Source organism: Schistocerca piceifrons, chromosome 2, assembly GCF_021461385.2.
Source record: "Schistocerca piceifrons isolate TAMUIC-IGC-003096 chromosome 2, iqSchPice1.1, whole genome shotgun sequence".
Classification (NCBI taxonomy): domain Eukaryota; kingdom Metazoa; phylum Arthropoda; class Insecta; order Orthoptera; family Acrididae; genus Schistocerca; species Schistocerca piceifrons.
Genome location: NC_060139.1, coordinates 734,462,938 through 734,490,515, shown reverse-complemented (window position 1 = coordinate 734,490,515; position 27,578 = coordinate 734,462,938). Strand labels below are relative to the sequence as shown.

Genomic DNA, 27,578 nt, shown 5'->3' with positions numbered 1-27,578 from the left:
CCGCCGTCAGTGTCAGCCAGTTTGCCGTGGCATACGGAGCTCCATCGCAGTCTTTAACACTGGTAGCATGCCGCGACAGCGTGGACGTGAACCGTATGTGCAGTTGACGGACTTTGAGCGAGGGCGTATAGTGGGCATGCGGGAGGCCGGGTGGACGTACCGCCGAATTGCTCAACACGTGGGGCGTGAGGTCTCCACAGTACATCGATGTTGTCGCCAGTGGTCGCCGGAAGGTGCACGTGCCCGTCGACCTGGGACCGGACCGCAGCGACGCACGGATGCGCGCCAAGACCGTAGGATCCTACGCAGTGCCGTAGGGGACCGCACCGCCACTTCCCAGCAAATTAGGGACACTGTTGCTCCTGGGGTATCGGCGAGGACCATTCGCAACCGTCTCCATGAAGCTGGGCTACGGTCCCGCACACCGTTAGGCGTCTTCCGCTCACGCCCCAACATCGTGCAGCCCGCCTCCAGTGGTGTCGCGACAGGGGTGAATGGAGGGACGAATGGAGACGTGTCGTCTTCAGCGATGAGAGTCGCTTCTGCCTTGGCGCCAATGATGGTCGTATGCGTGTTTGGCGCCGTGCAGGTGAGCGCCACAATCAGGACTGCATACGACCGAGGCACACAGGGCCAACACCCGGCATCATGGTGTGGGGAGCGATCTCCTACACTGGCCGTACACCACTGGTGATCGTCGAGGGGACACTGAATAGTGCACGGTACATTCAAACCGTCATCGAACCCATCGTTCTACCATTCCTAGACCGGCAAGGGAACTTGCTGTTCCAACAGGACAATGCACGTCCGCATGTATCCCGTGCCACCCAACGTGCTCTAGAAGGTGTAAGTCAACTACCCTGGCCAGCAAGATCTCCGGATCTGTCCCCCATTGAGCATGTTTGGGACTGGATGAAGCGTCGTCTCACGCGGTCTGCACGTCCAGCACGAACGCTGGTCCAACTGAGGCGCCAGGTGGAAATGGCATGGCAAGCCGTTCCACAGGACTACATCCAGCATCTCTACGATCGTCTCCATGGGAGAATAGCAGCCTGCATTGCTGCGAAAGGTGGATATACACTGTACTAGTGCCGACATTGTGCATGCTCTGTTGCCTGTGTCTATGTGCCTGTGGTTCTGTCAGTGTGATCATGTGATGTATCTGACCCCAGGAATGTGTCAATAAAGTTTCCCCTTCCTGGGGCAATGAATTCACAGTGTTATTTCAATTTCCAGGAGTGTAAATACTTCGTTTCCTATCAAGTCGTTAACCCGCGTCCGGAGTGGACGTCAAACAGCCTCGTTCGGCACAACGATCAAGTTCCGTTGTGCCGGTACATCAAAAGAAATGGTTCGTTTGTGCTCGCTCTGGACCGCGATTCTCCTTTTCCATTTTTACTGAAGGGCTTACTGACACTGCTGCACACCTATGAACATTCCGTTCCTTTTGCACAGTTCTGCCCTGGTCTGCGCCGTTTTCTGCGCCGCTCTGCGTTCCACGTTTATGTGCAGCGCGTGGGGTATGGCAGCAGCTTTATACGAGGGGACGTCACAGCTTAGGCCTGTATTGCACTATCATATTTCTTTGACAAAGGTCTTTGACGTGGCGCTAAAAAGGGGTGTTACACTGTCGTCATATTTTTCGTCAAATTTCAAGATGGAGGATAACTTATTATGCACTGCAGTTGCTAGTACCGCAATTGCATTGTGTGTGTATTTGGAAGGAAAGCGGCGGAAAAAGGAAACATACTTGGATGAAGCCATAGGTATAGACGAGATGAAAGCATTCAGCAAAATTCGCTATTGGAGGAAGTAAAGTCTTACATATAAATTACTTACAAATGGATGAGAGTATTTCAGTATTTGCTCAGTAAAGTGGCTTCTCTTATAATAAAACAGAATACTCTCTTGAGAAAGGCTGTAACTGCAGAGGAAAGGCAAAGTGTGACACTGGGTATCCTTAATCCAGGAGAAAGCTACTCTAGTTTACAACACAGCACTACTATCACATTGCAATTATCCAAAATAATTCCAGAAACAAGTGAAGCGATTTATAAAGCACTGGAGGGGGAATATATAAAGATATGTAAATGTTTAGTACACTATATGGGCAATAGTAACTTTTTATTAATTAAATGGAATTAGTGTTCCAACTACAAAATTAATAAAAAGTACGAAACAGAAAGCGATTTTTAACTTCGGGCATCCAGAGTTCAAAAACAGAAAGTAGAATGGAAAGCTAAGAAAATTTTATTTTAGACTGACCACATGCTTGCTGAAAATATGCCTGGATGTTTCCAGATGTAGAGGTGGATGGCTGTAACTGTGACTGTGGACGTATGTCACCTGCAGCATATTTCACCTGCCCATCAACACACAATAGTATGCACTGTGACCCTTACTGCGAGACCGTAGATTTGATCACATTTATTTGAAGACAGGAGAGCGAAGTTCCCTATTACACGATCAAATTTCTTTGACATAAATATTTGACATAACTTTGACAAAGAAATATGATAGTGTTATACCGGCCTTAGCTACTTAATACCTTTCATCTCTAATCGTGATTTTTCTGTTACTTTAGAACTGTGGCGTGTAAATCCACGTCCACAGCGGACACGCCGGACCGCAGGGGTGTGAGCAGCGTGTTCTTAGCTGCGCAACAATGTTCCAGTGCGCGCTTCAATAACAATGGGAAACGAGAAACGTCGTGCAGAAACACGAGCAGTTACTGTACGTAATTGAGTGGTGGGATGGGAAAATCTTATCCCTCCTTATACGATAGCTCGGTTCATGATTAAATGCGAGTATCTGTGTTCACTAAAAGTAATTCCGCCAAAGAGTATGCCGTACTGTCAACCTTACGGTGTCCGCCGCGGTAGCTGAGTGGTCAGCGTGACAGACTGTCAATCCTAAGGGCCCGGGTTCGATTCCCGGCTGGGTCGGAGATTTTCTCCGCTCAGGGACTGGGTGTTGTGTTTTCCTAATCATCATCATTTCATCCCCATCGACGCGCAGGTCACCGGCGTCAAATCGAAAGATCTGCACCAGGCGAACGGTCTACCCGACAGGAGGCCCTAGCCACACGACATTTCCATTTCCAACCTTACGGTGTGTAAGGTTGACAGGTGAATAATTACATTAGCTCATTACGAAGGTGCCCTTTTCTCATCTCACAGCGAACGGAAATCACGAACAGATGCGATGAAATTAATAAAATATTCGCTGGATCCGGTATCAATTGCAAGTACCGACTTTCGAGAATATGATGTGCTTGGTTTGCCGCGAAATTATCTCCAGGTCTTGAGGTACTTAGAACGTTAGCGAAGTTTCTTTTCCTAATGGTATGTCAAAGAATATGACTGTGGTATCTGCCTACTCACATTTTTGTGCTTTGAACGTCTTTACGTTAGAGTTTACCCTGTGGAATTCACTAGGTTGTCTTGTCTAAAAGTAAAAAATAAAAGCAAAAATGGATGGACTACAATTTATGTTTTTCCTTGTCAGTTACTGTTATTTACGTAAGGTTATATAAGATGTGATAAAATATTACTTAAAAATATGTGAAATGCTGATTTTGTAAATAATTCCATTGTATTACTAGATGTCACATATTGTCATCGATCTCTCAATCCCGAAAAGCTGAAAAAGGAAAGTAAGATTGGATCTGAACATTGAACGCAAAAATTCGAACCTATGCTGTTCGCCACTACGCTACTAACTCACTTGGTAGAGAACAATGTGTGTAAACTGATGCAGCGGAACCAAAACGGTCACTTGCTCGGAAAATATTGTATTTTGGCACCTAATACGAAACAAGTGTCCATTTAAGTTCACTCTTCTTTCAAAAAGTGACGTTTAGACTCCGTCAGAGAGTTACCTGTTTTAACTCTCCTTGTAAGATATAGTTTCAATGAACTGCTGAAATAATTTTACACCCACGCATGGAACATTTAGTTCCTGCAGTATTTGCACACCAGAAATACAGTTCAGTAGATCCCTTCAGGTCCCAAATATCTGTCTTGATAAACTAATATACTATCTAAATGAATCGCCCCTTCCTGCATCCTTCAGGACTACTATGACGTAATTGGACTAGTGAAAGTAAGATTAAACTTTACTGATTCCGTGGAAACCAGCATTTCATTTCCTACACTTTGTGAATCTCTTAGTCTCCTGTTGACTCTTCTTCAAACTATATCATTGCTGAACTTTTTAATTAAACTGTAGGAGGCTAGTTGGGAATGACGTCGCATAGGGACTGGGATGACGACATACGGTGGCAGGCGGACATTCCCCACTGCGACCTCGAGTTACCAATGTGTTTGAAACAGCTCAAAGAAATCTTCAGTTACACGATTTGTCAGGTAAGCGGTGACAATTTCAAATCTGAACTACTTACGGAAGAAATTATTTAGGTTTCATACCGAAATGTTTAATTTGTTTCATCCACTCTCATGTAAATTCGTTGACTAACCATCGCTTAACGTTTTCAAGTTATTCCAAGGTGACGTACAAACTGAGGTGTCCTGTCCCCATGCCTATTTGGACTTGTTTTATCCTCTCCTGTTTTGTTGAAAAGAGCCGATGAGCAAATGTCTGTGGAGATGTGTGCAGTGAGTACCTTGAAAGCATTATTAAGCCTTTCCGGTAGTCTCCGTGACTAAATGAATTTACAGTTAGTGTTGTCCACTGAGTGAGATACGGACGAAAGTGCCGTAATATTTAAAACAGCAGTCCGTTTTAACAATCACACCTTGATAACTCACATATGACTTGTTATAGCCTGGAAAGGTACTGTGAAAAACTACGAGGAATATGCACAAACTGCGGGATACTACGTAGAAATTCTGTCCCACGCTCGCCTAGGGTAAGTAGTTACCTGTCTGAAAATTGAGAATGTCATTGATCACGTACTTTTCGCTGTTTCTGACGAAACATCACCCGCAGTTAAAATCGTTACAATTGGACGGTACTTTTCGTCTCTTTGATCTCAGGCAGATCAACAATCAGTAAAGAACTAAGACAACTCCTGCCCCATAAGCTTTGTCGTGACCTTTATTCCGTACGCAATAAATCTAAATGTGAAAAACTTGCTGAATTGCACACTTCTTAGTGGATGATGTTTACCACCACCAGTACAGAACAATCCAAATAGGGTGTACATGAAGTCCGGGAACACTTCAAATTATTTATTGCACAAGAACCAAACATTTTACAGATGTCATACATACTGCATTTTGAAGAGAAACTCAAAGTTTTTTACGAACTTTCGATACGATATGCAAACCGTGAGTGACCCGGCAGACGTCAATACGGTAATTGAATTCTTGTCCTAACATGGCATCGTCGACTGTCAGTCGTTTCCCATATTCTCTCCCGGAGCTCTGCTACATCACGTGGTATGGACAGTACGTACACCAGATCTTTAATGGGTCCCCGCATAAAAATCACACGGAGTGAGAGCTGATGATCGGGGAGGCCATTTCATGAAACAGCTGTCCCCTTCTGTAACACGGTCGATCCGACACACACACACACACACACACACACACACACACACACACACACACACACACACACACGTCTATGTATACGTCTGTGTACACCCTCCTAAACATCCTGTACTGTTAGGTAACAATTGCTGCTCCCTAGCAACTGTCTAATCTTGGGTACAAAGCATCCACACGAATGCACTGAATTTGAGCGTGATTCCCCAAACAGTAAAGGGAGGGGGGAGGACCATCTACCCATCACATTTCAGGAGACGTGACGTCAGTGAGACGCGTGAGAAACTGCCGCATCGTGCATCTTTACTACTAAGACTCAGAGTAGAGTCAACTTAAGGGAATCCCTGACACCTGGCAACGGTTTTGACAGGTTTCACCTCCGAGACGCAGACTGCTTTAGGCGAAAATAGCCGTCTATAGAGCTATGAAGAGGCGTTGCCATAGACACATTTACAAAATCGCGTTGTACATACGCGAAGCAGTTGGGCCCAGCGTATAGAAACTGTACTCTATAAACGCAGTTTTTATTTTTGATTCTAATAGGCAGTTGTCAAAATGAATAACTGGGCAATGCCGGGTTTGTCAGCTAGTAACTAGATAAAAATCCAAACACTATACCAGTACATAAAACTGTGACTAGGGCCCGACGACTTAATATTTTTGGAAGAATTGCAGACACTCATAAAATTTGAAAATTTATTACCGCTTTGAATTGCTGGTGAAATACTGTATTTATACAACCATTTTCAGTCATCTGACCATCAGGTTCATGAAAGTATTCACAGCATCATGCTAGACGGAATACAAAATCGTTATCGGCAGGTAATAAAACCATGAATAATACCCTGTCATACCGTAACATATATTAGGTCGTCAATCTGTAAAAACTGTGCTACATAGTTTACAAATGATGTAAAAACTATGGTGCGCGTTAACGCTTCGAACAGATTCATATCACACAGAGGCGACTGTCAGATATGCAAGAGCTATGGGGCACAACCACCTGAAAATCGCACAATATCTTAGAACAGTTAACACTCGCCTTACCAGTTAAAACGAAGGACAGGTCCTGTGGGAGACCGAGATCAGCCCTCAGGCTGTCGTGCAAAAGCTCTCAGTTACAGTATGTCGTACTGACAGCTGGGTCCCACATCTGACACTGATAGCTGTTCGCGCCATGACAGAAAGCCGTGGATCAATGTACAATGTCCCACTCTCAGCATTGTAATGGCTACCACTTCAGCTCTTGTTCGGAAGGACGTAAGCCACGGGCGCACTGAAGGTTTTACGGAACGTAGCTTATTATTCCTCCTCACTTTCAGGCACTGAGTCTCCCACAAACACATGGTGGTCTTGGTCACAAATGAAGAGTAATAGCCTTGCAACGGGACTGAAAAGCGAGCAGGAAGTGGAAGGTAGCAAGCTACCTTGACAGCAACATCAGCGAGTTCATTTCCCCGGATTCCTATGTACCCTGGAACCCAGCAGAAAATTATTTCCTTGTCCTGTCTTAACAAGAGAAGGCGAGCGTCCTGCACTTATTGAGTCAGACCAATAGCCAGGAACAGCACTATGTGAATATGAGCAGATGAATTTCTTGGCATGACGCCGTCACACCTACTCTAGTGCCCTCAGGATGACAAAAACTCCGCTTAATGAACTGAAAACTACTCTTGGAGCCCCATCTTGAGGACGATGTCGGGGAACACGACAGAGTAGCCGATAAACTCCCCTAATTCGACCTATCCGTGTAAACAGTAATAAAGTGGGGATGGCGATGTGAAATTCGTTAAACTGAATTTCAAAAATATAGTGTGGGGTACAATTCTTCCTGTAAGCAGTCAATTCTAAAAGTAACTTGGACCTCTGTAGGTGCCAGGGGGATCCCTTACTCCACCCCTGAATTTGGACCTTAATGCCCCTCTGTAGTAACTCAAGGCTCTCCTTCGTACGGTTCCTAAACCGTCTCGCTGTCCGTGGACGGTGGAGGAACAACCTTTCTATTGGCGGATGTGCAACGGAGATGGATGCTAGCGAGTTTGGGACGGACAGAGCCCTATGTTCTTGGCGCACCGCGAGGTTAAGACATCCGATAGACAGTGGAAGCTCACTAGCCTCTGCACACAGACAACTGGACCTTGGCGATAAGCCCCTGTTGACAGCCTAATACCCTCTTGGTGAACCTTCGAGGTACGAAGGCCTTGTTGACCCATAAACTAGCATTAGTTTTCAAGACGCGGTCGAACCAAAACCTTATAAAGTTGGGGCAGACGTGCCCTGCCGGCTCCTCAAGACCCTAAAAAACTAAACTCTTCTCGAACAGGCCATGAAGGCCCAACGGCACCGACCGGCCGCCGTGTTGTCCTCAGCCCACAGGCGTAAATGGATGCGGATATGGAGAGGCATGTGGTCAGCACACAGCGTGTCCGTTTACGAGACCGGAGCCGCTACTTCTCAGTCAAGCAGCTCCTCAGTTTGTCTCAAGGGCTGAGTGCACCCCGCTTGCCAACAGCGCTCGGCTGACCGGATAGTCACCCATCCAAGTGCTAGCCCAGCCCAACAGCGCTTAACTTCGGTGATCTGACGGGAACCGGTGTTACCACTGCGGCAAGGCCGTCTCAAGACCCATGACTGACGCATTTTATAATGTTTAAAGCCTTGAGACATCTCAGTTTTAGCCGCTTAAAGTGTGGCAGTCACGTTATCTTCTCATCAAAAGTGAGGCCCATATATTTACCCACGAAACGGGTAAATTAAAAAGAGAGCGGGTATCTGAAATACCTGCGACTGGGTAGACATCCACGGAACCCTCACTAACAGAACTGCAACAAAATAATAAGCCTCCAGGTAGTATAGTAGGCCTTTTACAAATCTAAAAGGACACCGATAAGGATTTTTCCGCTTTTGTCAATTTAATTGGCTGTTGTGAAAATAAAATATTTGTTAACTGGATTTTGTTCTGTATCTACCCCTGCTGCTACGTTTGCATACTTAGTAGCAGTCCTGTAAAGTTACTTCAGTATGACGGGACACAACAGACCGTTTTGAAGGAGAAAGTACGCACTGATCTCTTAATTCGTGACAAGACAATTTTGGATGCTTCATTTTATTAAAGAAGACCTTTCGTAACGTTATAAATTTTAATTCGTTTGCATTAGTCAATTCATACTAATTAGCGTACTTAACACAAAAGAGAAATCAGGAGCAATATAGTCTCCCACATTATCTAAAACAGTCCGACAACGTTTTTTTCCCAATTTATTGGCTTTCGGGCCGTGCACATTCAGCCACCAGAATAATGTAGTATCAGTTATGACGATACGAACGTGTAAGAATACCCAGCCCCCAAGACGAGAAGATCTCCAACCCAGCCAGGAATCGAACCCGGGCTCCTTCGCTTAGCAATACACCACACTGAACGCTCAGCTACCGAGGCCAACGTCTGACAATGTTTGTATCGTTTTTTTCGACTTCACGTCTATAAACAATATGTTTGCAACACAGTAAAGCTCTGCACTTCAGCATAACGATGAGGCGATGGGTCTGAAATTCTGTAACCAACTATGCAACTGATTTCTAAAATTTGTGTGTGTTACTGAATTTAAGAGGTCTGAAGAATCTGCAAAATCTGATAGCATGCCGCCTACGGAAGTTAGAAGTAATGAATAAGAATTAAGTATGAGGGTTCGTCATTGGGAAAAATTACTACGTAAGAAGTGGAAAGCGAGCAAATGTGCCTTTCGAGAAATTATACCACTGAGGAGTTTCTCGGGCGGCTTTATTTGCTTATGTCCGCTGCTCACCAAGTACCAATTAAGGCTGCAACATTTCTGTGCGTAAAATTGCCTTTCCTTAAAGTTACGGAATATATTCATATTCTATTCTTCGATTTCTTCAAGGTCCGTGAGGTGGAAGGTCTGCTACGCTTCGTCAGTGAGCGAGGAACCACGTCGTGGAAATGTTGGATACATTGGTTGTAAACGAACGGATTCGCAAAATAAAATTCGTGAGCAATACCATGACAATTGACACCAAGATTTGGCCAAAGTGACCAGTTATTAAACTAACTAAACGCACCACTACGGTTTTGTTATCAGCAGAAATGTTAGTAAATGTAGCTTCGACTGGATTAAGGGAATCATTTAATTCTCTTGCACGTTAGTATCTAACAGCGAAAGTAACCAGTAATTATAATTTAATGTTTTTCTTTTACAATTTACAGCGAATGTTATACCATATACTTACTTTATTACTTGAGAACATCTGATGTGAAAAGGTTTCCAACTTGATTATGCCCACACGACGGGAATTAACAGACTTTGCGCGCGGAATGGTAGTCGCAGCTAGACGCACGGAACATTCCATTTAGGAAATCGTTTGGGAATTTAGTATTCAGAGATCCACAGTATTAAGAGTGCCGAGAATACCAAATGTGTCAGTCATTACATCTCAACGGATAACAGTTGCCGACGGCCTTCACTTAATAACCGAGGGCAGCGGCCTTTGCATAGAGTTGTCAATGCTAAAAGTCAAGCAACACTACATGGAACAAGAGCAGAAATGAGTGTGGGACGAACGACGAACGTATTAGTACAGTGCGGTGAAATTTGCCGTTAATGTGCTATGGTAACAGACGACAGACAAGTGCCTTTGCTAACAGCACGGCATCGCCTCTCCAGACCACTGGAAAACCGTAGCCTGGTCATATGAGTTCTGATTACTTTGGTAAGTGCTGATGGTAATGTTCGAGTATAGCGCAGATCCCACGAAGCCATGAACCGAAGTTGTTAACAAGGCACTGTGAAAGGTCGTTGTGGCTCTGCGATGGTGTGAGCTGTGTTAACCCTGAACGGATTGGGTCATCTGGTCCAACAGAACCGATCCTGTTCGGCTACTCCGAGAACATCTGCAGTCATTAATGGACTGCATGTTCCCAAACAACGATAGAATTTTCATGGACGACAATGCACCATTTCACCAGGCCGCAATTGTTCACCATTGGTTTGAAGAACATTCTGGGCAGTAGGAGTGAATGATTTGGCCACATGTACCTCTGATGGACGGCTATAGAGGTAGGCAGCATGGCTCAGTAATTATGGAGTCCATGCCATGCCAAGGTGCTGCACTGCGACGGGAAAATGAGATCTGACACGATATTAGGAAGTATGCCATGACAAACCTAGTGTAATACTATGACGCTTCGAAAAATCAGCTGAAACAGTCACGTGTCACTTATAATTTACGGAGGAAGTTTACATTTCCTTTTAGGAATTTAGCACGTTTGTGAAATAATGGTTAATGACCGCTGCAGCTAAGCGCTGTTTGAATTAGTATGTTTGATGGCCATTTTTATTTAATTATCAGTTTCTATCAGTTATGGTCGTCCTCAGACCGCCATTTACTTCGAATGTAGTTTACAAATATCAATCATTGCATGCTTATTTCTCACGGATTCTTCCACATGCGATGCGAATGAGACTCCCTTTGTTTCGGCGACTAATTTAAAGAAAGCGTCACGGCTGTAATGAGCCGAGACTATGTTCCAAGTAAAGATATAAAAATTATTATTTATTGAAACAATTGTTATGAAAGTATGATACAAATTGGACATATTAGTATGTTTGGATACTATAATTTGAAATGTGTTTCATATTTAAGAGAGAAACTACTCGTACATCTGTCTAATGGCGCGATAAAAAGTAATGAGACTTTATGAGTAACCTCCTCTAACAGTTTCGATTGGACGCCCGGTCGTCGAACGAAGTACCACAGTGCCGACGACATTGGGCTCGTTTTCAAGAGGAGCCGTGTTCAAATCCCAGGATGGTGAACATAAGTTTTCTGTTTTTCCAGGTCACTCTAGACAAGTTCAAAGCGAATACTTTCAAAGTAGACATTGTCGATATCCCACCCTATCTGCAATTCTAACGTCTGCTTTTGCACAAAAGACATCTACGTTGACATAAGATTAAATTCTGAATTACTTTTTCAAGCTCTTCATCGTTTAACCTCCTGGACTGTTTTTTCTGAACTGTCAAACTAATGAACGAGTTTTAAATTCCGTTAATCTATCGAAATGTTCGATAGTTGTAAATCTAGGAATCCGAGATTCAAATCAGAATGGAATCCTGCATTTATACGGAACAAAATTAGTGAAGAAATATTTGATTTTGTGTGTGCCTGCGGCGACAGCGATCGGCAGTAGGCAACGCCAAACCGGATGACACTCGATACGTGAGCGTGGCGAGCAGATCTGCTCAGCTTAGCGATCACGATGTAAGCGAGACGACGTGCGGAATGTGTAAGCTATTTTCAGTTAGGCAAGGTGGCGAACGCTTGCTCTACTTGGCCTTTAATTGTGTGTTAACAGCACACAATGCATAGTCTAAAAGTTTTAACAGCTACCTCCTTATCACAACTGTGCCTCCCGAATCTTACAGACTTGTCAAGCACAAATGACGGAACAACATACAGGGGTGCACTAAAATATGGAAACAAAAATATAATACATTATCGTGCCTAATACGGCGTAGGAAAACAATTGGCATTCAAAACAGCTTCGAGTTGCCTCGGAATAGATAAACACAGATCCTGAATGGTTTTTAAGGTCGCCTTATACCATTCTTACCGCAAAACAGTGGGAAGTTCAGGTAACTATGCTGGAGGTGGGCAGTTATCACACTTGTGTCTCCTAAGCAGGCCACAGATGCCTCAATTTTGAGACCTGGTGACAATAGTGGCCATGTGAGATGTGACGTTCAATCCTCATGCTCACAAAACCAGTTCTTGACTACGCGAGATATTTGAACAGGGGCCCTGTAGTCTGAACACAGCATCACCATTCGATAAGAAATATTTTACCTGACCAGCCACAATGGTCTGACAATCCCAGGCAGTAATGCGACCGTTTAGAGTAAGCATGGGGTCTGTGTAATAGTACGATCAGACTGCCCAAATCATCACCGATGCCCTCGCCATGTTTCACTCTTGGGACGTAAACTGTGCCAGAAGTTGACGACAGAGTGAAACACTGGTCATTCAGCCAAATGACTCATTGCTCCATAGTCCAGGTTTTATTGCTACGGTACCACGTTTTCCTATTCCTGGCATTTCCATTACTGATTTGTGTTTGGAATTCCAGCTCGCCCGTCAATACCCAACGATACGGACAGAGCAACTGGCGCACGTGTTTAGTGGAGGCAACATTAACTCCCCCGACGCCAAAAAGTCGCCATGTTCTTTTAGCGTGCGGCAAAAAGATTTCACAGGCACGACTGCCTGGGAAGCTTAACCTCCTTCCAGAAATTGGAAATGGTCGGCCTGGAAAGATTAGATATTTCTGCAAATTATGGACTGTGTTCACATCTAGGTAGACTGTTCTGCCGAAACATGGCCATGCTTACCATGAGAATGACGGCTCCCTAGTCAAAATCTTTTTTCAGACTAGATATTTTGAGAAGCTGATTGGCTGCTCTCAGGATATACAAAGCAGGGTCTTGCTCCCAGTGAGGGAACCCCGGACCTGCGTCTGGATTGGCTATCAGACTAACAGAACAGTCGAAACGAGAGATTCGATGAGTAGAGGGTAGTTCAATCGAAATGTACAATGTGGAGGTGGTTTCGTTTTTCCTAATTAGGCTTCCATACCGACGCTTGATGGAAAGTGGTTGTGATTCTTCGCCCCCGTCTTCTGGTCCTCCACTGCTGTCAAGTCTTTCTCTAGTGGGTGACACTTGTGGTCTGTAACCTGTGGACTAAGAGCTAGTAGCGGTTTCCAGCTGTACCGACAGTGGAACTGCATATCATCTCAGACATATCGTGTGTCACGAGGGTGAACTTATTCGTCCTATGTCGGCCGTCTGACGTTCGACACAACACGCACCTTCTTCCCTGTGAGTCAAGTTGGTTTGGCCACACCAGCGAATGCGTGCACCTCATACTGAAATCTGTCAGGATTTCAGGGCTCTGATAGGGAAGTTTCACGCTTTCTAAAAATCAGAACGCCAGTCCGCGTAGTTTGCACATTTTCGTGGACGCGTCAGAACATTAAAGCTGCCGCAGCGCGCCGTTTTCTGCTGCCTCCTGAGTCCGGGTGAAGGCGTACAGTATTTCTGCACCTGCGTAGGGTTGTTAAATGATATTCACGGCTCTGTTCTCTGATGAACCGTAGTTTGTGGTGTACTTGGTCGTAGTTGATTCCTTTTGAACAGAATTGGCCCTGACAGTGGATTCATGTAAACGAAGTCAGACTGCGTTGTGTAGTTTGTGGTCTACAGTCCAGAGACTGGTTTGATGCCGCTCTCCATGTTACTCTAGCCTGTCGCAGCTGCTTCATCTCCGAGTAACTACTGCAACATACATCCTTCTGAATCTGCTTAAGTATTCATCTCTTGGTCTCCCTCTACGATTTTTATCCTCCACATTGCCCTCCAGTACTAAATTGATGATCCCTTGATTCCTCAGAACGTGTCGTATCAACCGAGCCCTTCTTCTAGTCAAATTGTGGCACAAATTCCTCTTCTCCCCAATTCTATTCGGTACCTCATCATTAGTTACATGATCTATCCATCTGATCTTCAGCATTCTTCTGTGGCACCACATTCCGAAAGCTTCTATGCTCTTTTTGTCTAAACTATTTATCGGACATGTTTCAGTTCCATACATGTCTACACTCCATAGAAATACTTTCAGAAAGGACTTCCTGACACAAATCTATGATCGATGTTAAATTTCTCTTAGCCGGCCGCTGTGGCCGAGCGGTTCTAGGCGCTTCAGTCCGGAACCGCGCTGCTGCTACGGTCGCAGGTTCGTATCCTGCCTCGGGAATGGATGCCCTCAGGTAGTTAGGTTTAAGTAGTTCTAAGTCTAGGGGACTGATGACCACAGATGTTAAGTCCCATAGCGCTTTCAGCCACTTGAACCATTTGAAATTTCTCTTCAGAAACGCATTCCTTGCCATAGCCAGTCTACATTTTACATCCTCTCTACCTCGACCAACATCACTGCGTTGTAAAAAACAATTCAAGGTAGATTTTTTATAGCTTCCACTTCAACGAATGCTTTGACAATCATGTACCATCCGTTTTCGGATTTATGTTTGTCATTTTTGTGTCAAATTGGTCATCTCGTACTTATAAAAGGCTTAATAAAACTTATTTATGTAAACTTAAATATGCCACTATTCTTATTCATACTCCAACTATTCAGATTTTATTTTATTGTGCTGATACGTGAGTACACCAGTAATTCAAGGATCAATCATATTAAATCAGTTAATTTGGTTATTAATTTGACTTCTGAAAGCAACCGCATACCTACGTAACGAAAGGGTCCTGAGTAAGTACACTAATTTCATATACAAAAATTAAGGGTGCAGATCACAATTTGAAGGTTGTTGAGAAGCTAATACCTTTCTCTATGTGAAGGCAAATACATTTGACTTCACTCTGACATTTAAGATTAAAGCAAGCGATGGCTTGCAACAGGACAGTGGTCAAACCGGAAATGGCACTGCCTCGAATTGAGGAGGTTGTACAGGTGACGTTCCTGATCAAATACAGCAGCCCTATGTGCAGACTTGGCTAGAAACTGCATGTGTGTTCAAGCTTGCATTTCTCGCAGTGTTTCCATATTTTTGTCCAACTCCTGTACGCTGCCCTTTACCGTTACAGTCGTAACCATAACTACAACTGTCTTCAGGTAAGTCGTCTCCACCGGTACATCTTCTGTTGCAGCTGCCACCTTCACAGCAATTCAACGATAGTACCTGACCATACTATCATTTCACACTTCTGATTCAGTCTTCGAGTGTCTTATCCCCTTCTGTTTCAGAAATGGTCACCGAAAGTTAAGTGTGCTGTTTCAAACTGGCTACGCTAATGTTTCTTATACAGGGATTTCGAGGGAACCAAAATGTACACGAAATGTTATAACTGCACGTTTATAGAATAACTAACTTTTACTGCGATGAATGTTTAGAAAATACTGTGGAACTAATTTAACTGTTAACTGTCTCGGCCAGAAGACACGGAAAGCCACTTATGGCAGTACTAACAAGAAATTACTTTGAGTATTCACACTGGAAAAAATGTGCAGTAATAGTAAGTGCAAGCGGAAAGAAAACGTGCTGAGCGCTGTATCAGGAAAAGAGCTTCCAGGCACGATTGTGTGTTTCTTTATGATTGTAGCAGCCGATGTCAAAATTTATAGTTCTGAACGGTTGTCGTGAATCTGCAATAACTAAGATGGTAAAAACGCCCAATCAGTACTATTGCTTTTACGATGGTCTTGCGTTTACATTTTTCTAGTGCATGATACGTCACTGAGAAATAGCTTGACAGCTTCCTAAATAGTTGATGGTAAGGGCGGCGCGGGGGAGGGTAAGATCTCTATAGAACGTCGCTTCCGTAGGAAACACAGGGGTAGTCTGCCCTCAGTTTTTTTTGTTTTGGTTTTTAGGGCGCAAAACTGCTATGGTCATTAGCGCCCGGTCCGTGACTTAGGAAACAGTAAAAACCGAAAATGGAAACCAGCAGCAATGGGAACGAAACTCAAAAAATTGGAGAAACTAAAAGTAGAAGGAAGGCTTAAAATCCACTACAGAAAGGGGATGGTTGTCCCCAAAAGAAGCTTCAAATGACTGACGTCATTTCACTGGCACTAATAAACTCGAGAACGCGATCGGCCGAGCGCGTGTCATCTGCTAAATTTGACGAGATATCAGGCGACAGCTGCAGACGGGCGCGTAACGGAGTAAAATAGGGGCACTCAAAAGGTGTCTTACCGTCCACAGCTGAGAGCAGTGGGGACAGAGTGGGGGAGGATCGCCGCTTAAAAGATGTCGATGGCTAAAAAGACAGTGCCCTATCCGGAGTCTAGTTAAAATTACCTCCTCCCGACGACGCGTTCGGGAGGAAGAGGTCCAAGCACAAGGAAGAGTTTTCACGTCCCGCAATTTATTATGGGGAAGTGCCATAAAAGAACACCACGACGACATAAAACGCTCCGTAGATCGGCGAAGGGAATCGATTGAATAGCTGGCCGAAGTAGAGAGACTGCAGCCTTGGCCGCTATATTGGCCGCCTCATTTCCACAGATACCAATGTGTCCTGGGATCCAGAGGAACGCCACAGAGACGCCCCCCCAAGTGGAGCAAGTGGAGGCAGTCCTGAATCCGGTGGACCAGAGGGTGGACAGGGAAGAGAGCTTGGAGACTGAGGAGAGAGCCGAGAGAATCTGAACAGATAACATACCGTATCCGCTGATGGCGGCGGATGTAGTGGACAGCCTGGAGAACAGCGTAAAGCTCCGCAGTATAAACCGAACACTGGTCGGGAAGCCTAAATTGATTTGGGGTGTCGCCAACAATATAGGCACTCCCTACACCAAACGATGTTTTTGAGCCATCAGTGTAAATAAATGTGGCTTCCTTCATTTGTGCACATAGAGCAGAAAATGCCCGACGATAAACAAGTGAAGGGGTACCATCCTTGGGAAACTGACAAAGGTCACGGAGCAGGCAGATCCGGGGATGGAGCCAAGGCGGTGCTGTACCCCAAGTTGTCAAGAAGGTTTTAGGAAAGCGGAAGGAAAGAGAATGGAGCAGTTGACGGAAGCGGACTCCCGGTGGTAGTAGGGAGGAGGGGCGGCCTGCATACCCTACATCAAAGGAGGCGTCGAAAAAAGGTCATGGGCTGGATTAGCAGGCATGGAAGACAGATGGCTAGCATAACGACTCAGAAGGTTGGTTGGTTGGTTGGTTGGTTGAGGTTTAAGGGACCAAACAGCAAGGTCATCAGTCCCTTGTTTCAAATATGCGCCATTCCGCTAATGGGACAACTTAGTAAAGTCAGAACAATAGAACGGAAAAAGGGAAAAAACGTAAAAAGGCAGGCATGTTGTCATTGGTAAAAAACAAAATGAGGGAAGTTGGCAAGAGAACGAACCCAACACTATGCTGAAGCAGCATAGGCAAGACCACCTGTGACTTAAAAGATACAACTGCTATAATGTAGAAAGTACGTATGGGAATAGAAAGACTAACCAAGCCTTTAAAAAAGGGTGAAAACAGAGTAAAAGGGGAAGAAAAGAGGAATTCGGTCAGGGAGGTGAATCGGGAATCTCCGAACACTGCTTACTGTGGGAGACACCCAAACACTCACCGCCCTGCCCCAACACCAGAGAGAGATTAAAAACCTTAAAACTGAGAACAAAAACCACTTTCCCGGAGGAAACCGAGAACCAGAGAGACCATCCGGGAATCGTCAGCCAACATCAAAGGTAAAGTGTGGGGGAGCCTGTACTTAGCACGCAGAGCCGAAAGAAGGGGGCATTCAACCAAAATGTGGGCCACTGACTGGAAGGCTCCACAACCACATAGTGGGGGTGGCTCATCACGCAAAAGAAAACCATGGGTCAACCGAGTATGGCCAATGCGGAGACGACACAGTGTGGTCGAGTCCTTTCGGGAGATGCGAAAGGAAGAACGCCACGGGCCTGGTGTCACCTTAATTGCACGACGTTTATTAGACAGGGGAGTAGCCTCCCAAGAATTGGCCCATGACTGTGCGAAGTGGTATTTGATGTGAAGCCGTAAATCCGCTGCAGGAGGGGCTACAGAAAACGGGGGGTAAGTAACTGCTCCCCCAGCCAAACGATCAGCGAGCTCATTACCCGGGATACCCACATGGCCAGGGACCCAAAAGAAGTCAATAGAACAAGCAGCACTGTGAATATCAGCGAGATGGTCATGGATGGCAGAGACCAAGGGATGGCGCGATAAACACCGGTCAACAGCAAGAAGGCCACTCATCGAGTCCGTGCATAACAAAACGCGGTTGTGTTGGGACTGTTTAATAAAGGTAAGGGCCTGGGAAATTGCCATCAATTCCGCAGTAAACACCCCACATGTAGGTGGCAGCAGATGACTTTCCGTTCCAACAGAGGATGTGAAGGCATACCCAACACGATCAGCAGATTTAGAGCCATCAGTGTAAAAAACAACAGCATCCCGAAACTCCCATAAAATTTGGCGGAAAAAGGAACGGAACACCACCGGGGGGATGGAATCTTTCGGACCGCGGCGGAGATCCATCCGAAGTCGAGGCCGAGGAACTAACCAAGGAGGGGTGGAGGGGAGGGAGCGAGGAAGACAGGACAAAGAAGGAAGCTGAAAATCACGGCAAAGAGACGCAAGGCGCAGCCCAACCGGTAAACCCGCCCGAGGGCGGGAGTCGGGTGGGCGACGTCCATGGTCTGGGAACAGGATAGAATAGGAAGGATGAGTGGGAGAGGAACGGATAGTGAGTGCATAAGACACCAGAAGCTGGCACCGCCGAACAGATGGGGGGGGGGGGATCCCAGCTTCAACCAGGAGACTATCAACAGGGCTAGTACGGAAGTCACCGGTGGCCAAACGGATACCACGATGGTGGACTGGATCCAGCACGTGCAGTGTGGAAGGAGCAGCTGAACCATAAACTTGATAACCATAGTCCAAGCGAGACAGAACTAGAGCACGATAAAGACGGAGGAGGAGGGAACGGTCCGCACCCCAGGAGGAGTGGGCAAGGAAGCAAAGGACATTGAGTTTACGGAAATACCCCTACCTTCAGGAGTCTGATATGGGGCAGCCAAGTGAGCTTGTTGTCGAAAAGAAGACACAGGAAACGAAACTGTGGGACCACAGGCAATCGTTGTGCAGCGAGATAGAGCTCTGGATCAGGATGGATCGTAGAATGGCGACAGAAGTGGACCACTCGCGATTTTAAAGGAGAGAATTGAAACCCGTGTGAGAGGGTCCATGCAGAGGCACGCCGTATAGCTACCTGGAGCTGCCGCTCTGCAGATTCCATCGAGGAGGAACTAACCCAAATGCAGAAATCATCCACATACAGGGCAGGGGCGACCAAGGGACCGACAGAGGCCACAAGTCCATCGATAGCAATGAGGAAAAGAAGGACACTCAAGACAGAACCCTGTGGGATGCCCGTCTCCTGGGTCCGTGGAGAACTAAAAGCAGTACCAACTCTAACTCTGAATGACCGATGGATCAGGAACTGGCGGATAAAAATCGGGAGTGGGCCCCGAAGACCCCACTGATGAAGGGTTAGTAAGATGTGATGGCCCCAGGCCGTGTCATAGGCCTTGCGAAGGTCAAAAAACACTGCAACCAAATGGCGGCGCTGGGAAAAAGGCTGCCGAACTGCGGATTCCAAGCGAAGTAAATGATCGATTGAAGACCGTCCCTCTCGAAAGCCACACTGGTAAGGCGACAATAGATCCTGAGATTCGAGGACCCAATTGAGCTGACGGGCTACCATCCGTTCAAGTAACTTACAAACAACATTGGTCAAACTAATTGGCCGATAGCTGTCAACAGATAGGGGGTTCTTACCAGGCTTAAGGACAGGAACCACAATGCTATCCCTCCACTGAGAAGGGAAGTCACCCTGGAGCCAGATACAGTTAAACACCCGAAGAAGATGTTGCCATTGTGGAGCACTGAGATGTTGAAGCAGTTGGTTATGAATGGAATCTGGGCCAGGGGCCGTATCATGAGAAGAAGATAGAGCAGAAAGAAATTCCCATTCAGTAAAAGGTTCGTTGTAAGATTCTGACTCACAAGGGGTGAAACATAAGGTGGAAGCTTCAGCCAGCTGTTTTTGATGAAGGAAAGCAGCTGGATAGGAGGCTGACGCTGACGCCACTGCAAAATGGGTCGCAAGATGTTCTGCAAGAACTAATGGGTCCGTGCAAATGCCATCTGGGAGGTGAAGGCCTGGGAGGGTGGACTGCCGATGGCAACCTTGGAGAGAACGAAGTGTAGCCCATACCCGTGACAGAGGGACAGTAGAACCAATGGAAGAAACGAATCGTTCCCAACATATCCGCTTACCCTGTTTGATTAAATAACGGGCTTTAGCACGGAGGCGTTTAAAGGTAGTAAGGGTGGCGACGGATGGGTGCCTCTTAAAGTGTTGCAAAGCTCGACGGCGATCACGGATGGCAATGGCCGTACTCCACCACGGGACTTGCCGGCGACGAAATGGCCCAGATGAGCGCGGGACAGCAAGGCTAGCAGCGCGAACAATCGCATCAGACATGTCACGTAGGACGTCATCAATACAACCCGACAAAGAGGGAGAAAACTCGACCTGTGCAGTGTATAGAGGCCAATCGGCGCGGTGGAAAGACCAACGAGGTAACCTGTCCATCGGGGAGCGGGAAGGGAGCGAGATAATCAACGGGAAATGGTCACTATCACAAAGGTCGTCGTGTGGCGACCAGTGTAATGAAGGTAGGAGAGAGGGAGAAGAAAGAGAAAGATCAATGGCAGAAAAGGTACCATGACCGGCACTGAAATGAGTAGGGGAGCCATCATTAAGAAGGCGCAGGTCGTGGTCTGCAATAAAATGGTCTATAAGAAGACCTCGTCTAGATGGAAAGGCACTGCCCCACAAAGGATGATGAGCATTAAAATCCCCAAGGAGGAGGAAGAGAGGAGGAAGTTGCTGAAGAAGGGTGGTTAAGGCAGCAGGTGTAAGAGTCCTGTCAGGAGGGAGATAAAGATTGCAAACTGCAGAGTCTAAGTGGACCCTAACAGTAACCGCTTCCAATGTGGTTTGGAGAGGAATCCACGTGCTAACAATGTCTGTACGGACCAACGTACAAACGCCACCAGAAGCCCGTAGGGGTCCGACCCGATTTCGACAGAAAACACGGAACCCACGGAGGGTCGGTGAGTGAGCATCAGTAAAATGAGATTCCTGGAGAACCACACAAGCTGCAGAGTAGGACGAAAGAAGGGATTTCAATTCCGGAAGGTGACGATACTATCCATTACAATTCCATTGGAGAACCACAGAACGATGGTTTAAATGAGGGCTGAACACGCTAAATCCAGTCATATCGCCGGGACCCCACCCGTCACCGACAAGAAGGGGGCGACATCCATGAACGACAGGTCATAATCCGGTTGTGAAGTCGGGGAAGGGACCTCCGGTGACACCAGAGGCTCTTTGTCCCGGGACTTATGTTTCTTCTTCTTTTCAGGCTGAGATCGAGGAGGGCTGTTTTTTTTGTGGTTTTAGGGCGCAAAACTTCAACGGTCATTAGCGCCCAGACTAAGTTAGGAATGCACCGCGAGTCAAGTTTAAAACAGCAACGAAAAGGGAAAACACGATAAAAGATCGACAGGCATAGGATTAAAAAACAGCATAATCAAATGTCCTTAGACAGGTTGGTCAATTTGATAAAACTAAGAACGCGAGCAGCTGCTCCTGGGTCATCCGCTAAAATGACATCGAGAGTACATGGCAGGCCAAGATCAAGACGCAGTTTGTTAAAATCCGGACAGGACGTTAAAATGTGGCAGACCGTCAGCAATTGCCCACAAGGGCAGAGCGGCGCCGGCGCAGCCGTCAGCAGATGGCGATGGCTGAACCGGCAGTGTCCAATTCGTAACCGGGCCAAAACTATCTCCTCCCGCCGAGAAGGGCGTGAGGAGGACGTCCGAGCCACGGGAAGAGGTTTCAAGGCCCGAAGGTTGTTGTCTGTAAGTGCAGCCCAATCGGCATGCCACAGCGATAAAATGCGCCGACAAATGACCCTGCTACAATCTGACGAAGGGACACAACAAGAAGCTGTCCGAGGCTGGAGGACCGCAGCCTTGGCCGCGGCATCCGCAGCTTCGTTCCCAGGTATACCGACATGGCCAGGAATCCACATAAAGCTAACCGGAGAACCGACGTCCACCAGCTGCTGAAGAGAGCGTTGGATCCGGTGCACGAAAGGGTGAACCGGGTACGGATCACTGAGGCTCTGGATAGCGCTCAGGGAATCGGAGCAGATGACATATGCATAATGTCGGTGGCGGCAGATGTAAAGAACAGCCTGGTAGAGGGCAAAGAGCTCAACTGTGAAGACCGAACAATGGCCATGGAGCCGGTATTTGAAACTTTGTGCCCCGACAATAAAAGAACACCTGACCCCGTCATTGGTCTTTGAGCCATCTGTATAAATGAAGGTCATATTAATGAACTTCGAACGAAGTTCGACAAAACGGGAGTGGTAGACTGAACCGGGGGTAACCTCCTTCGGGAGCGAGCTGAGGTCAAGGTGGACGCGAACCTGAGCCTGGAGCCAAGGTGGCGTGTGGCTCTCGCCCACTCGAAAGGTTGCAGGGAGTGAAAAATTAAGGTGTTGAAGGAGGCGACGAAGGCGAACTCCAGGGGGTAGCAGGGCAGAGACATACAACCCGTATTGACGGTCGAGAGAGTCATCAAAAAAAGGAACGATAAGACGGGTGGTCGGGCATTGCCAGTAGCCGACAGGCATACCGACAAAGCAGTATATCGCGCCGGTAGGTGAGTGGCAACTCACCAGCGTCAGCATGAAGACTCTCGACGGGACTAGTATAAAACGCTCCGATCGCAAGTCGTAAACCCCGATGTTGTATGGAGTTGAGGCGGCGTAAGATGGATGGCCGTGCAGAGGAGTATACGAAGCTCCCATATTCCAGCTTGGAGCGGACGATCGACCGATATAGGCGAAGTAGGACGGTTCGATCTGCTCCCCACGACATACCACTGAGAACACGGAGGACATTTAGAGAACGGGCAGCCAAATATGACACATGTGGAGACCAACTAAGTTTCCTGTCAAATGTAAGACCTAAAAATTCTGTTGTCTCCACGAATGGGAGAGCAACGGGACCGAGTCGTAAGGACGGTGGGAGAAACTCTTTGTAGCGCCAGAAGTTAACAAAGACCGTCTTCTCGGCAGAAAAACGGAAGCCATTGGCGACACTCCAGGAGTAAAGACGGTCAAGAGAACGCTGAAGACAGCGCTCCAGGAAACACGTACGCTGCGCGCTGCAATAGATGGTAAAATCGTCCACGAAAAGGGAGCCTGATACATCAGCTGGGAGGCAATCCATTATTGGATTGATCGCTATGGCGAAGAGAGCGACGCTCAAAACTGAGCCCTGTGGCACCCCATTCTCCTGGCGAAAGGTGTGACAGGACAGAACCCACACGTACCCTGAACTGTCAATCCATTAAAAAGGAACGAATAAAAAGAGGGAGGCGACCGCGAAGGCCCCATGTATGCATGGTGCGGAGAATGCCCGCCCTCCAACAGGTGTCGTAAGCCTTCTCCAAATCAAAGAACACAGCCGCGGTCGGGCGCTTCCGCAAGAAGTTATTCATAATGAAGGTCGACAAGGTAACCAGATGGTCAACAGCAGAGCGGCGCCTACGAAATCCACATTGTACATTGGTAAGTAGGCGTCGAGACTCTAGCAGCCAAACCGATCGAGAGTTAACCATTCGCTCCATCACTTTACAGACACAGCTGGTAAGCGACATGGGTCGATAACTGGAAGGCAAGTGCTTGTCCTTCCCCGGCTTAGGAATCGGGACAACAATAGACTCGCGCCAGCATGCGGGAACATGTCCCTCAATCCAGATGCGATTGTAAGTACGAAGAAGAAAACCTTTACCCGCAGGAGAAAGGTTCTTCAGCACCTGAATATGAATAGAATCAGGCCCTGGAGCGGAGGACCGTGACCGGGCAAGTGCGTTTTCGAGTTCCCGCATGGTGAATGGGGCATTATAACTTTCACGATTCGAGCAGCGGAAGTTAGGTGGCCTAGCCTCCTCTGCCTGTTTGCGGGGGAGGAAGGCAGGGTGGTAATGAGCGGAGCTCGAAACCTCTGCGAAAAAGCGGCCGAAGGCATTGGAGACAGCCTCAGGGGCCACAAGGACGTCATTCGCGACCGTCAAGCCAGAAACTGGTGAGTGGACCTTAGTGCCAGATAGCCGGCGCAGGCTACCCCAGACAACAGAAGGAGTAAAACTGTTGAAGGTGCTTGTGAAAGCAGCCCAACTGGCTTTCTTGCTTTCTTTAATAATACGACGACACTGTGCACGTAATCGTTTATAATTGATACAATTCGCCACTGTAGGGTGGCGTTTAAAGGTGCGTAAAGCACGTCGACGAGCACGTTAAGCGTCTCTACATGCTGCGGTCCACCAGGGGACCGGTATGCGACGTGGAGAAGAAGTAGGGTGAGGGATGGAATATTCAGCAGCAGTGAGAATGACTTCCGTGAGGTGTGCGACCTAACGATCGCAGCTTGTGAAGGTTTGATCCTGAAAGGTCGCCCTGGAAGAGAAGAGCCCCCAGTCTGCTTTGGAGATGGTCCAACTAGATGAGCACGGAGAGGGGGTATGCTGCTGGAGATGGATAACACACGGGAAGTGGTCGCTCGAATATGTATCAGAAAGTGCATACCACTCAAACCGGCGTGCAAGTTGGGTAGTACATATAGAGAGGTCTAAATGGGAATAGGTGTGAGATGTGTCCGAAAGAAAAGTAGGGGCGCCAGTATTGAGGCAGACAAGATCGAGCTGGTTGAAAAGGTCTGCTAACAGGGAGCCCCTCGGGCAGGGTGCTGGAGAGCCCCAAAGGGGATGGTGGGCATTGAAGTCGCCAGTTAACAAAAATGGTGCAGGTAGCTGAGCAATAAGTTGCATCATGTCTGCCCTGGTAACGGCAGACGACGATGGAGTGTAAACGGTACAAATGGAAAATGTAAAAGTGGGGAGAGTAATGCGGATGGCAACTGCCTGCAGGCCGGTGTGCAACGTGATGGGATCGTAGTAAATATCATCCCGGACCAGCAGCATAACCCCTCCATCAGCCGGGATACCTACCACAGGGGGTAGGTCAAAACGCACAGAGGTGTAGTGTGCCAAGGCAATTTGATCGCATGGGCGTAGCTTCGTTTCCTGGAGGGCTACGACGAGCGGACGGTGCAAGCGGAGCAGCAACTTCAAGTCCTCTCGGTTGGAGCGAATGCTGCGAATATTCCAGTGAATAAGTGCCATCGTAAGAAGAAAAGGAAGATGAAAGAAGGGGTCACCTCGAAGGCCGCTGAGGGCCTGGCTTCGAGCGAGCACTGCCGCCGCTATCAGTAGGCGGACAGTCATCGTCCATTGGGTCTATAGGTTCATCGGCCATCTTGGGAAGATGGCCGGGAGGGGGAGCTTCCTCCGCCGGTGAACGGCCAGATGTTCGGCTACCAGCGGTGCGGCCAGGCGAAACGGAGGACGGCCTGGGGCGGCAACCGCTGGGTGGCGCAGGGGAAGAAATGCGCCGTGGCGGAAAAGGAGAACTGTGCTTCCTATGAGCCTTCTTGGAAGGTCGTTTGGTGGAAGTACCGGTCGAAGGCTGGGAGGTCGAGGTACGTATGAAGTCTGCACGGGACGGTTCCTTCTTGAAGGCCCGTGCATCTGACTTCGGGGTCTTCGTCTTAGCAGAAGCTGATGAAGGGGCTGGTGTCTGTGGGGTGATGGGAGGAAGAGGATACGTCGACCGCGCGATCTTAGCACTGGACGAACGGACGACCGTGGTGCTGAAGGTCAGATCGCATGTCTGGGTTGCCACCTCCCTGGTAGTCCGAGGAGAGGCGAGGACAGTACTGTATTTCCCCGCTGGGAGCAGTGTGGGCTTCCTACTAGCCAATTGCTTGCGAGCAGCCGAGGTGGACACTTTCTCTTTGACCCGAATTTCTTGGATACAGCGTTCTTCCTTATAGACAGGACAGTCGCGGGAGGATGCGGCATGGTCACCCTGACAGTTCACACAACGAGGAGACGGAGGTGGACAGTCACCCTCATGGGCATCCCCGCCACAAGTGACACATTTAGCCACATTGGAACAAGACTGTCGAGTGTGATTGAAACGCTGACACTGGTAGCAGCGCGTAGGTGTCGGGACATAGGGGCGAACAGAAATAACCTCGTAGCCCACCTTGATGCGCGATGGCAGCTTAACACTATCAAAGGTCAAGAAGTGTCCGGGTCGGTACAAGGTCATTGTTGACCTTTTTCATGACCCTATGGACAGCCGTCACGCCCTGCTCAGCGAGGAAAGATTGAATCTCGTCGTCAGTCAATCCGTCGAGGGATCTAGTATAGACCACACCACGAGACGAATTCAAAGTTCAGTGAGCTTCCACCTGGACAGGAAACGTGTACAGGAGTGTGGCCCGAAGCAGTTTTTGTGCCTGAAAGGCGCTCTCAGTTTCTAGTAATAAGGTACCGTTACGCAACCTGGTACAAGATTTGACAGATCCGGCTATGACATCTACGCCCTTCTGGATAACGAAAGGGTTGACAGAGGAAAAGTCCTTTCTGTCTTCAGATCGAGAAACGACGAGGAACTGTGGGGCAGGCGGTAGTACTTTTGTCACTGGTAGCTGGTCAAGTTTCCATTTTTGGGCAGAAGTCGAGAGAGATGGAGTGAAATCCATTGCGGAGGAATCCCCCATGATTGCCAGCGTCTCCGATGGCGCGCTCCTTCCTTGTGGGGACCCTCTCAGAGGGCACTCCCGCCTTAGGTGAATGTTTACACCTCAGGTCACACCTCCCAAGAAACAGACGGAGGGACCAATCGGCATGGTCAGAAGGTATCAGCTCAGGCAATCACCCCTCCCTGGGCCTGGCCTTTACCAGGGGGTACGCGCGTGCCTTACTTGTCTACCCAGGGCGGGGAATTACGCGTTACCCCGTCACCTGCTACACGTGCGAACGCGTGGGTCGGCCTTCAGGCGCGCACAGGGAGGAAGGAAGAAGAGGAAGAGGAAAAGGAAGAGAGGACAGACTGTCTCAAACGCCGAGGCGGAGACCAGAGAAGGCAAGGAGAAGAAGGCAAGGGAAAGAGTAAGGAAGACAGTGAGATGGAGAAGAACAAAGAAAGGAACCAACCGAAGGAAGGAAGAAACGAGAAGTGAAAAACCAAAAAGACCACAAATATAGGTCGTGGAACTGTCCGTCTCCGGACGCAGGCGCTAACTACCCCCTTAAGGGGGATGGACTCCTTTTAGTCGCCTCTTATGACAGGCAGGAATACCTCGGGCCTATTCTAACCCCCGGACCCACAGGGGGGGAGGAGGGCTGTGTGGCATAAAGGAGCCAGCTGCAGCAAGATCAGGAACAGGAAGAGACCGGGCGACCTGGGGGCCGACAGACCGCGGCTCTCGCGGTCGTCGCGCGGCAGCAG

The 27,578-nt window shown here is 47.7% G+C and overlaps 1 protein-coding gene and 1 pseudogene across 1 annotated transcript in view; both read right to left on the bottom strand.

Moving 5' to 3' along the window:
• The window catches only part of LOC124777359 (MFS-type transporter SLC18B1-like), a 132,607-nt gene that overhangs the window by 88,649 nt on the left and 16,380 nt on the right, over window positions 1–27,578 (bottom strand). The gene's annotated exons all lie outside the window — the stretch shown is intronic.
• On the bottom strand, window positions 8,014–8,131 carry LOC124778384 (annotated as a pseudogene).